Consider the following 12,560-nt stretch of genomic DNA (forward strand, 5'->3'; position numbering starts at 1 on the left):
GCATCTCTTTTAATTATTATTATTATCATCATCTCGAAGCCTGTTTGTGCCGGGTTGCACAACAGAGTGGCATTTCTGAGAAGCGGCTGCCCTGCCACCCACAGCCACAGGGAAGTTCTCCCAGGACTCCTGGCATGGCAAGGGGCCCCTAAAGGCCATCCAGCCGTGCCCTTTAATCTTCTTCTGAGTGATTTCTTCATGGAAACATTCACAGGGCAAGCCATGAACTAGGATGAAAGCAGCTTGGCACCACTTTAACTGCTGGGGCTCAATGGTATGGGAGCTGTGGTTTCTACAAGGCCTTGTGTCCCACCAGGGTTCCATAGCATTGAGCCAAGGCAGTTAAAAGTGGGATTAAAGTGCGTCAGTTCTAGGATTCGATGTTCCGATGTTTGGCACCAGTGTGCCATCCATGGGCTCCTTGCCATTGGAGGCAAGAACACAAAGGCGAGCTTGGGTTTGTCTAAGGCCTTCCTTGGCAGCTTCACAAATTCCACGGGCCAATCCATCCATGGTGGATGAGTGAGGCCTTCAGCTCTCCTTGAAGAGTGGTGTGGACATCCATGACACCTCCAGCATCCATGCCTTCCATGGCCATTAGTAGCATTTCAAAATCTACATGTGGAGCTCCCCGTGGCGCGGTGGGTTAAACCGCTGAGCTGCTGAACTTACTGATGGTTTGAATCCGGGGAGTAGAGTAAGCTCTCATTGCTAATCCCAGTTTCTGCCAACCCAGCAGTTTGAAAACATTCAAATGTGAGTAGATCAATAGGTACTGCTCCCGCAGTAAGGTAAGGGCGCTCCTTGCAATCATGCCTGTGGCCACATGACCTTGGAGGCGTCTATGGACAATGCCGGCTCTTCGGCTTAGAAATGTAGATGAGCACCAACCCCCAGAGTGTGAGTAGATCAATAGGTACTGCTCCGGCGGGAAGGTAAGGGCGCTCCATGCAGTCTTGCCTGTGGCCACATGACCTTGGAGGCGTCTACCTGACAACGCCGGCTCTTCGGCTTAGAAATGGAGATGCGCACCAACCTCCAGAGTGTGAGTAGATCAATAGGTACTGCTCCAGCTGGAAGGTAACATGACCTTGGAGACTCTACAGACAGCTTAGAAATGGAGATGAGCACCAGGCCTCAGAGTCGGACACGACTAGGCTTCACGTCAGGGGAACACCTTTCCCTTTACCCTAAATCTACCTGTAATAGAACTTAAAGAAATGGCCCAAAGGCGGTCTAGTCCTCCCCCTTCTCACCTGGGAGGGAGGTCATGTGAGGTGAGACCCCCTCTTGCCGCCTCCCCCTCCTCCTCTTCCCCCCCTTTGGCCCCCCGCCAGGCCAGGTGAGCTCCCCGGGGAAGGCACCTGAGGAGCGGGGAGGGGGGGCAGGAGACCCCCCTCCCTCCCTCCCTCCCTCCCTCCCTCCCTCCCCCCCTCCCTCCCCTCACCTGGCCGCTCGCCAGCCTTTCCCAGGTAGTGCCGGGGTCTGCAGGCGCCCACCTGTCCTCGCCTGACCCTGTGACGTCATCCCAGCCTCTCACCTGTCTACCTGCCTGGCTTCAAACCGATAGGCCCCTTCTACACTGCTGTATAGAATAAACCAGATGATCAGCTTTGAACTGGATTGTATATGGCAGTGTAGACCCAGGACAGACGCTTTGATCACCTGGATTATATCGCACTGTAGGCCCTTCTACATTGCCTTTCTGTCCCAGGATCTGCTTTGAACTGGGTTATATAAGACTCACCTGTCTAATAACCTGGGATAAGCGGATAATCTGGGACGGGGTCCTGGAATATAAGGACAGTGTAGAAGGGGCTTTAGGGGATGGCCAGGTGAACATGTGTCAAGAGTGTGACGCGGCAGCTAAAAAGGCCAACGCCATTCTAGGCTGCACCAATAAGCATTGCCTAGTGTCCAGATGGTGATAGAGTCATCGTCCTTCTGAGCTGATCAGGCCACACCTGGAATAACATGGCGTTTTAGGCCCCTTCTGCACTGCCAGAATATCAAGGCAGATCATCCACATTATCTGCTTTGGACTAGACTATATGAGTTTATACTGCGAAATAATACAGTTCGAAGCAGATAATCTAGATTTCATCTGGCAGTGTAGAAGCGGCCCTGGACTTTCCTCCAGAGAGCAGGATACTATGGAGCGATGGATTCAAACTCGATTCCACCTGAGAATTTGGGGAGGGGGGGTCTCCTTCTTAGGAGTCTCTTTCTCTGGAGGCTTTTAAGCAGAGACAGGATGACCATCTGTTGGGAGGGCTTTGACTGTGTCTTCCTGCACGGCAGAAGGGAAGCAGATCCCTTGCAGCTCTCAGATTCTACCGTGTTTCCCCGAAAATAAGACAGTGTCTTATATTAAGTTTTGCTCCCAAAGATGCCCTAGGTCTTATTTTCAGGGGATGTCTTATTTTTCCATGAGGAAGAATTCACATTTATTGTTGAAAAAAAGAGGAATATTTATTATATACTGTACAGTAGTTGTCATCATCATTTGTTGTTTTTATTGTTGAGTGATTTGCTTTATTGTTTTCCTTGCTTTTATATTGTTGTGTTTGGGCATGGCCCCATGTAAGCCGCCCCGAGTCCCTTTGGGGAGATGGGGTGGGGTATAAGAATAAAGTTATTGTTGTTATTATTATTATTATTATTATTATTATCACAAACCAGCATAACCAGACTGTGAATCCTATCAAGAATTTCTTGTTACTGCCAGTATTTCCATGTACAACACTCTATGGTACGTACATTTACCAATCCTGCATGCTATGGGGTTCTGTTCGGCGAGCATGCTTCCAAACAAAACCTTTTCTAGGTCTTACTTTCAGGGGAGGCCTTATATTGAGCAATTCAGCAAAACTTCTACTCGGTCTTATTTTCTGGGGATGTCTTGTTTTAGGGGAAACGGGGTATGAGAGTCTTTTCATTCATTGGTTCGGGTTTAGGTTCCCCGTGCAATCAATGCAACTTCACCAGAAAGCTCACCTTGTTTGGTGGGAGAGTCAGGAGAGCAGCAGAGAAATTGAGCCGTGAAGACATCTTCCCGGCAGTGCTTGTCTTGATGCTTCTCCCCAAATGGTCCCTAAGGAAGGCCTCCCAGGAAGGCTTCGCTTGGGAAGCGGGGCTGCCTGGCTGAGCCCCCCGAGCCCCCCCAAGCCCCCTTTCCCCACCTGGCCTCCTGCCCAGACGAGGAGGAGGAGGAGGAGGCGGAGGTGAAGGGAGGACGCAGGTGGGAGAGGCTCCTTGGCAGGCGGCCCAGGCAAGAGACGCACAACACCCCCCCCCCCCGTTCCCCCCATCACACCCTCTGCCTTTGCTTCCCATCCCGGGGGCCTCCAGGTGCCTCCAAAACCAGGACCCCCCCCCCTTTCCAAGCCAAGCCAGCACCACAAAATGAGGAGGGGGGGGTCAGGCTGCAGCCCCACCGGGTGAGCTGGGGTCTGGCTGATGGTGAGCCCCCATTCCTCTTGCCCATCCAGGCCCAGTTTTAGCTAGAGGAAATTAGCCTTGGCCACATTTTCTTTAATTGGGGCATTGTGTGGCCAATGTGTCCTGGCAGCATTCTCTCCTGGCATTTCAATCTGTGGCTACTGGCATCTTCAGATATGGAATATATATATCATGTTCCTGTGGAATGTCCAGGGCGGGAGAAAGAACCGTTGTCTCTTAAACTAGCGGAAAGGGTGCAATTAGCAAGCCCGATTTGCATGGGTTGGGCGGGATCCACCCATTAGCATGAAGATAGCGTAGTCAATTAGTGAGGGCATCTGCATGGAAGTCGCCTGGCCTTGGTTCCCTTTGCATTGTTCTACTGAACGAACTTCCCTTGATCTGGATGCTACTCTTTTTGATGCAGATCAAGATCACATTGGCTTTTTCGGCTCATGATCAGCTTGTTGTCCACAGAGACTCCAAGATCTTTTTCACGTGGATTGTTGCAAAGCCAGGCGTCACTCTTTCTGTATCTGTGTCGCACCTCAGGTTAGCTTCCCCTTGCTAAAGACACCAGGCTGCACACAGGACGTAGTCTTTTATAGTTTATTAGGAAATAGGCAGAAAAATAGTTCATAAAAGGTAAAAATTCAGTTCCAAAATATAGTTACAAAACAAGGCTGTAATCATCAAATCCATAGAAGCATAAAATGAGGTCCTTTCAAAGGAAGCCAAAGTCCCAGCAACGAGAATATATCCACGCTACGAGGTAATACAGGAACGCAGACTTGATAAAGGGAAGCAGACTTGGTTCTTGACTCTAGCTAAAAAGTTGCTTTTGACAAAGATCTCTCTTTTAGCAGACTGTTTTAATAGCATGACATGAAGGCATTTCTTTGCCCTTTGACCTCCCTCTTATTTGCTATTTGGAGGCTTCTATGCAAACCCTGAAATTCCAGCCGACTAGCGCGATCGAGCTCAGTGGCCTCATTGTCAAGGCCATCAAGGCCACTGAGCTCGTTAGTGTTATCAGAGCTACTCTCCCCTTCTGCTTCTTGCACCTGAAAACCATCATCAGAAACAACCTCATTTCTTCCCATGGGAAAAACTCCCTGCACCTGAATTCCATAATTCTCATCAGAGTCATCGTGAAACTCATCCTGAATCTGAACCCCATCATTATGCACTTGCATCCCAGAATCCTCGTCAGAGTCACACAAAGGCAAAGGCTGAGTCACAACAATCTGTGCATTTCATTTTTTCCTGCCTAAATGAAGTATCTCACATTTCCCCTTGTTGACATGCGTTTTGGGAGTATTGGCCCAGCGTCTCTCTCACCTGTTGAGGTCCTTTTGCATCCTGACCCCGTCCTCTGGAGTATTCGCTCTCCCAAATAATTTCCTCATCAGTTCCTCTCAGGTGCTTTGTTTGTTACGGGTTATCTAACCCTTTCTGGGATGTGTAGTTTCCTGGCCGGACTGCTGGGAATGAAGTCCATCGCGGGGAGGGGGAATGCTATTTCGATACTGCCAAACTTCATAAAATGTAAACAATATAATAAAGTCCAGATATGCTTTTAGAATCCATGTTGAGCAGTTCAAGGCCACAGGGGCTGATCAGGGATTTTACGGGTGAGAAGGGCGGGGTAAAAGTGATGTAAATAAAATAAATAAATGCCATTTTCGGATGGTAACCCAGCACTTCAACCACACTTGCATGGATGGAAACCACACAGCTGGTCCAAAGACAGAGGGAAGAGGAGTATTGTGAGTTTTCCGGGCTGTATGGCCATGTTCCAGAAGCATTCTCTCCTGACGTTTCACCCACACCTATGGCAGGCATCCTCAGAGGTTGTGTGATATGGAGAAACTAAGCAAGGAAGGTTTATATATCTGGAAAGTCCAGGGTGAGAGAAGAACTCTTGTCAGTTGGAGGCCAGAGTGAATGTTGCAGTTAATCACCCTAATTAGCATTGGAAAGTTTGAAGGGTCTCAACCCCTGAGGATGCCTGCCATAGATGAGGGCGAAATGTCAGGAGAGAATGCTTCTGGAGCATGACCATATAGCCCGGAAAACTCACAGCAACCCAGTTTGAGTCATGTCTTCCTCTGTGTGGTTGAAGAGGGTTGGACTAGATGGCCCTTAGGATCTCTTCCAACTCCATGGTTCTACAAAGAGCTGGTCATACTGGGTGTTGATGGGGTGTCCCTTTCTGCCAGAATGGGGTGGACTGGATGGCCCTTTGGGGTCCCTTCCAAGCCTAGGGTTTCGTGACCTTTTGTTGTGGACTCCTCTTCTGCTTCTAAGGAGGAGGTAGAACAGGAGGCGGAAGAGGTGGCACTTGGGGATTTGGGGACTAGTGTTGAGGAGGAAGAAGGTGAGGAGGACATACTACAAGTCCCGACCTTTTTAGAGCGACAAAGGGCAAAAGAAGGAAGGAGAAGGTCAGCTAGAATCACAGCAAAAATGAGACTTCGCTCAGGACTATAAATTAGCAGCAAAGCCAGGAGTCAGTGTTGGCTGCAACCGACCTACTTGGTGTGCTTGTGTTTTGGTCTCCATGCTTCAGCTCCAGTGCGGGCTTTGCAAAAGACTTCTTGCCTCAGACTCTTGTTAGTGTATATTGGAAGCCTTTTTGGCCAAAGACTCTTGCTCCTTTCTGCTGTGAAGACTTGTGCCAAAGACTTTGGTTTCACGTCTGCTGTAAGACCTTGCATTGCTTTTGAACTTTACCTTCTGTTTCTTTTACTACCCTTTGCATTATTATTATTATTATCAACACAACGACGTTGTATGACACAGCAAACCAGATAGATATGCTGGATTTCGTTTCGCAAAACCACAAGTCGAACACTTCCCAAGTGTCTAGGACTGTGTGATGTATTTTCGGATGATGTGTGCAGATCCCAGTAGGGTGGCCTTTTGCAGTTGGCAGATCGTAATTTTGTCAATGTCTATTGTTTCCAAATGCCGGCTGAGATCTTTTGGATGGCACCCAGTGTGCCCATCACCACCGGGACCACCTGCACTGGTTTCTGCCAGAGTCTTTGAAGTTCAAACTTGAGGTCCTGATAGTGGCTGAGTTTTTCCTATTGTTTTTCGTCAATGCGACTGTCACCTGGGATGGCAACATCAATGATCCAAACCTTTTTCTTTTCCACAACTGTGATGTCTGGTGTGCTGTGTTCCAGAACTTTGTCAGTCTGGATTCGGAAGTCCCACAGTATCTTTGCGTGCTCATTTTCCAAGACTTTTGCAGGTTTGTGATCCCACCAGTTCTTTGCTGCTGGGAGGTGGTACTTGAGGCATAAGTTCCAATGGATCATTTGGGCCACAGAGTTGTGCCTCTGGTTATTATTATTATTATTATTATTATTATTAGTATTATTATTATTATTATCGACACAAAGACAGAGTATGACACAGCAAATGAGATGTCTGTGCTGTCCTTCTTCAGGGTCCCATTCGTGAGCCAGAGTCAGGTCTTCTCCTTCTCAGCTTTTCCTTCAATTTTGTCAAGGAACTTTCCATGCAATGTTTTGTTGTGCCAGCTGTCAGCTCTAGTTTGTAGTGCGGCTTTCTTGTACTGGTTTTTTGTCTGCTGTGCTTTGAGGAGTTTCTGATTTTTAGCCTCAATCAAAGCAGGTTCTTCACTTTCTATACCATGGCATGTTCTTCTTTTGACTGCTTGTTTTACTTGCAAGAGTAGGAGCCCCCGGTGGTGTAGTGGGTTAAAACCTTATGACTTGAAGGTTGGGTTGCTGACCTGAAGGCTGCCAGGTTTGAATCCCACCCGGGGAGAGTGCGGATGAGCTCCCTCTATCAGCTCTAGCTCCATGCGGGGACATGAGAGAAGCCTCCCACAAGGATAGTAAAACATCAAAACATCTGGGCGTCCCCTGGGCAATGTCCTTGCAGACGGCCAATTCTCTCACTCCAGAAGCGACTTGCAGTTTCTCAAGTCGCTCCTGACATGGAAAAAAAATTGCAAGAGTGCCACCAGATCTTCTAGGCAGATATAGTCGGTCAACATCATTTGTTTTTCTGTCCAAATTGTCCAGTTCCACCTGTGTCCAGTTTATGATGCCATCAGTATATCTTATGGCCCAGGTGTTTATGGCCTTGATGGTGTTGCCTCCATTGAGCTTGCTTTTGAGAATTTTTCTGACCCTTTGTGTGTATTCTTTGCTGACCACAGTTTTCACATGTCTATGCTTGATGCTGTACAGCTGTAATATGCCCAGATATTTATAGGCCTCTGGCTGGTGACACTTTATTGTTTGGCCATTAGGCAGCTGATTTTTCGATCTTGGCCTTGATTGCATTTGTCCTGATGTCTTGCTCCTGGGCTGCAAGGATCAGGCCTTCTGCCTCCTTCTTCAGGGTCCCATTCGTGAGCCAGAGCCAGGTCTTCTCCTTATCAGCTTTTCCTTAAACTTTCCATGCAATGTTTTGTTGTGCCAGATGTCAGCTCTAGTTTGTAGTGCGGCTTTCTTGTACTTATTATTATTATTATTATTATTATTATTATTATTATTATTATTATTGTATGAAACAGCAAACAAGATAGATATGCTGGATTTCGTATCACAGAATCATAAGTCGAACACTTCCCAAGTGTCTAGGACTGTGTGATGTATTTTCAGATGATGCGCGCAGATCCCAGCAGGGTGGCCTTTTGCAGTTGGCAGATCGTGATTTTGTCAATATCTATTGTTTCCAAATGCCAGTGGCTGAGATCTTTTGGCACAGCACCCAGTGTGCCCATCACCACCGGGACCACCTGCACTGGTTTCTGCCAGAGTCTTTGAAGTTCCATCTTGAGGTCCTGAGAGCGGCTGAGTTTTTCCTGTTGTTTTTCGTCAATGCGACTGTCACCTGGGATGGCAACATCAATGATCCAAACCTTTTTCTTTTCCACAACTGTGATGTCTGGTGTGTTGTGTTCCAGAACTTTGTCAGTCTGGATTCAGAAGTCCCACAGTATCTTTGCGTGCTCATTTTCCAATACTTTTGCAGGTTTGTGATCCCACCAGTTCTTTGCTGCTGGGAGGTGGTTCTTGAGGCATAAGTTCCAATGGATCATTTGGGCCACACAGTTGTGCCTCTGTTTGTAGTCTGTCTGTGCAATTTTCTAACAGCAGCTGAGGATATGATCCATGGTTTCATCGGTTTCCTTGCACAGTCTGCATTTTGGGTCATCAGCTGATTTTTCGATCTTGGCCTTGATTGCCTTTGTTCTGATGGCTTGCTCCTGGGCTGCAAGGATCAGGCCTTCTGTCTCCTTCTTCAGGGTCCCATTCGTGAGCCAGAGCCAGGTCTTCTATTATTATTATTATTATTATTATTATTATTATTATTATTATTATTAATGGCCTTTGTCCTGATGTCTTGCTCCTGTCCTCCAAGGATCAGGCCTTCTGTCTCCTTCTTCAGGGTCCCATTCGTGAGCCAGAGCCAGGTCTTCTATTATTATTATTATTATTATTAATGGCCTTTGTTCTGATGTCTTGCTCCTGGGCTGCAAGGATCAGGCCTTCTGTCTCCTTCCTTCTTCAGGGTCCCATTCGTGAGCCAGAGCCAGGTCTTCTCCTTATCAGCTTTTCCTTCAATTTTGTCAAGGAACTTTCCATGCAGTGTTTTGTTGTGCCAGCTGTCAGCTCTAGTTTGTAGTGCGGTTTTCTTGTACTGATTTTTTGTCTGCTGTGCTTTGAGGAGTTTCTGATTTTTGACTTCAATCAAAGCAGGTTATTATTATTATTATTATTATTATTATTATTATTTGGCTGAAGAAAACCTTTTTTGGTTACCTTTGCTCGTGCTGTAAGGCTGTTTCTGGAGCAAGACAGGACACCTTTTTGGAGGGGAAAGGCTGCAGGTCTTCCTGGGTCACGGGAAGGCGGGTAGAAGGAGGCCTTGGCCTCAGGTGCCCCAGCCGGGCTCCCTCCCAGACACCGCGTGTGAACCTCTCCCACCCGCCTCGGCCCCCCTCCCCCCCCTTGAAGCAGGAAACACCCTTTGCTTTGCTTTGCACGCACAAACCGTGCCAGGCCCCGTCTCTCCAGGAATCCAAGGCCAAGGCGGGGAGAAGAAAGAGGAGAAGAAAGGGAAGAAGAAAGGGACACCTCCCCCCTCCCCCCCTCCCTCCCTCCCCCCCTTCCTCCGCCTGAGGTCTTGGAAAGCAGATGCAAGTTCCTGGGAGGAGGCCACGAATGGCAGACCAGGCTCCCCAGACATGTTGCACTCCACATCCCATGCAGGTGAGCCAGGAAGGAGGTCACCCGAGGGGAGCCCCACACACCTGGCGTGCTCCCTGGCCTTTCCCTTCCCTCTCCCCTCCCTTTCCCTCCCCACATCCTGGGCCAGGAAAGTGAATATCCACACACACACACACACACAGGTTCAGAAAAGATCACTTCTTTATAAAACATAAATAATATTGTTCCAGACATAGAAAGGGGAGGGGACCACAGAAAGGAAGGCCATGCCCACCACACACTCACTGCAAAAATAAACGGAGGAGCGCTTTGTGCAACCGCAGTGCCATGTGCATCCACAAACACTCATCCAGGCTGACCGTTGGCAATGCTTTGGAATCCCCGGTGCGCACTGGCAACGCAGGCCGGTGCTTCTGGAAGACTTGAGGGGAATCAAAGGTGCTTGACCCCACGACATTTGCAACATTTGCATGCTTACAGCTGAGCGGTCAGGAAAACTAAGGCACACGGCTGACCCCTGGGCTTCAGCGAAACAGCTCTCTTTGGGCATTTAACAGTCTGGCACAACGGAGTCTGGAAGGTTCCGCAAGACAGAGACATATGCAGAGCATGTCCTGGTCCTCGCCTTAATTTCTGCTGAGGATAAAGTCAGAATAGTGGGGTGCGTTGTGTTTTCTGGGCTGTATGGCCAGTGTGTCCTAGCAGCATTTGCTCCTGATGTGGCTGAGAGGCATCTTCAGAGGATCTGATGCAGAGCCAGCCCTAGGTATTTTTCAAGTGTAGGCGCCCCCCCCCCCAAACCAATCACAGAAAAATAAAAGCGCTGGATAAGCGAAAATGTTTGATAATAAGGAGGGATTAAGGAAAAGCCTATTAAACATCAAATTACATTAAGATTTTACAAATTAAACACTAAAACATCATGTTTTAGAACAAATCAACAGAAAAAGCAGTTCAATACCTTGTGGAGGCAGGCCGCAGGAGACAGGAGTTGCCTCAATGGCGCCCCCCAATAAGATGGCGCCACAGGCAACGGCCTAGTTGGCCTGGTGGTTGAACCGCCTCTGATCTGATGGTAGCAAAGCAAGACATATGTTGTACATTCCACACGAATATACACACTCCACTTGTTGTACCTGATCCATTATTCTATTTTATTTTAATCTGGTTTTACTTGTTAACTGAGTTTTGATGGTCTATTGCATTGTTTTGCTTGAGGTAACTGTTTGTATAATTGTCGATTTTACTGTATTTTTCTTGTAACATGTTTTAACTGTTCTACCTGTTTGTATTTTCGGGCTTTTGTCCCGTGTTAGCCGGCCTGAGTCCCAGCCGAGAGATGGAGGCGGGATAGAAAAATAAAGTTACTTATTTACTTACTTGGGGGCCTACGGTGGCGCAGCGTGTTAAAGTGCTGAGCTGCTGAACTTGCGGACCAAAAGGTCACAGGTTCGAATCCGGAGAGCAGAATTAGCGCCTGCTATTAGCCCCAGCTCCTGTCAGCCTAACAGTTTGAAAACATGCCAATGTGAGTAGATCAATAGGTACCGCTCCAGCGGGAAGGTAACGGCGCTCCATGCAGTCATGCTGGCCACATGACCTTGGAGGTGTCTACGGACAACGCCAGCTCTTTGGCTCAGAAATGGAGATGAGCACCAACCCCCAGAGTCAGACATGACTGGACTTAACGTCACGGGAAACCTTTACTTTTAACTTTTACCTACTTACTTACTACCATCAGATCCTCTGAAGATGCCAATAGCCACAGGCGAAATGTCAGGAGAACAGGGACAAATGCAAGATACTTCACTCTCTCTGCCCCAGACTGTGGTGGAGGCTCCTTCTTTGGAGGCTTTTAAGCAGAGGCTGAATGGCCATCTGTCGGGAGTGCTTTGAATTTCATTTATTATTTATTTATTTACAGTATTTATATTCCGCCCTTTTTTCTCACCCCGAAGGGGACTCAGGGCGGATCACATTACACATATAGGCAAACATTTAATGCCTTTTAACATAGAACAAAGACAAGACAAACTTAGGCTCCGAGCGGGCCTCGAACTCATGACCTCCTGGTCAGAGTGATTCATTGCAGCTGGTTGCAGCTGGCTTGCTCTCCAGCCTGTGCCACAGCCCTGCTTCTTGCAGGGGGTTGGACTGGATGGCCCATGAGGTCTCTTCCAATTCTACCATTCTATGATTCTATGAAAGTGCTGCTAGAAGACTTTGGCCATACAGTTTGGAAATCACACAACACTCCAGAGATTCTGGGTGGAAGTCCACAATCCAGAGTCAGGAGAGTGCCTGCATGGATTCCCAGAAGTCTCCACTACCCTTCCCCATTGGCCCTTGAGGCGCCCTGTTGTGTTTCTGCGGCAGCCTCTCTTTGGAGGCGAATGTGGGATTCCCCTGAGCGGCATGACACGGCACCCATCCCCAGAAGCAGGAGCCGCCCGCCCCACACCACCCGCCCCGCCCCGCCCACCCCACCCTCCCACACCTCAGCCGCAGGCCGGCCGGCCGGGCAGCCATCCCAGGCTCTGCGGTTGCAGCGGGGAGGGAGCCCGCCGTTGTGCCCTGCGGCTGCGTGTCCGCCTTGGCAGCGCCCAAACTTCCCTGCGCTCGGGAGGGAACTCTTGCGCGTCCGGCCCACGCAGCTTCCTCCGCTCCGAATGAGGCAAGCGGCATGAGGGAGATAAGGGCCAGGCCTGCCCGAGAAGGGCGGCACGCCCGCTTGCGGTTTCCTTCTGCCTTGGCATCAAGTTCCGCAGCAGGAGTTCTAGGTTCAGCTGGTGCCTGGCTGTCCAGCCACATCGCCCTCCTTCTCTGGCACTGGATGGCCATCTGTCGGGAGGGCTCTGGGGGTGCTTTCCTTGCCTGGAAAAAGCAGGGTTGGATGGC

The sequence above is a fragment of the Anolis carolinensis genome, chromosome 5 (genome assembly GCF_035594765.1).
Source record: "Anolis carolinensis isolate JA03-04 chromosome 5, rAnoCar3.1.pri, whole genome shotgun sequence".
NCBI classification, from domain to species: domain Eukaryota; kingdom Metazoa; phylum Chordata; class Lepidosauria; order Squamata; family Dactyloidae; genus Anolis; species Anolis carolinensis.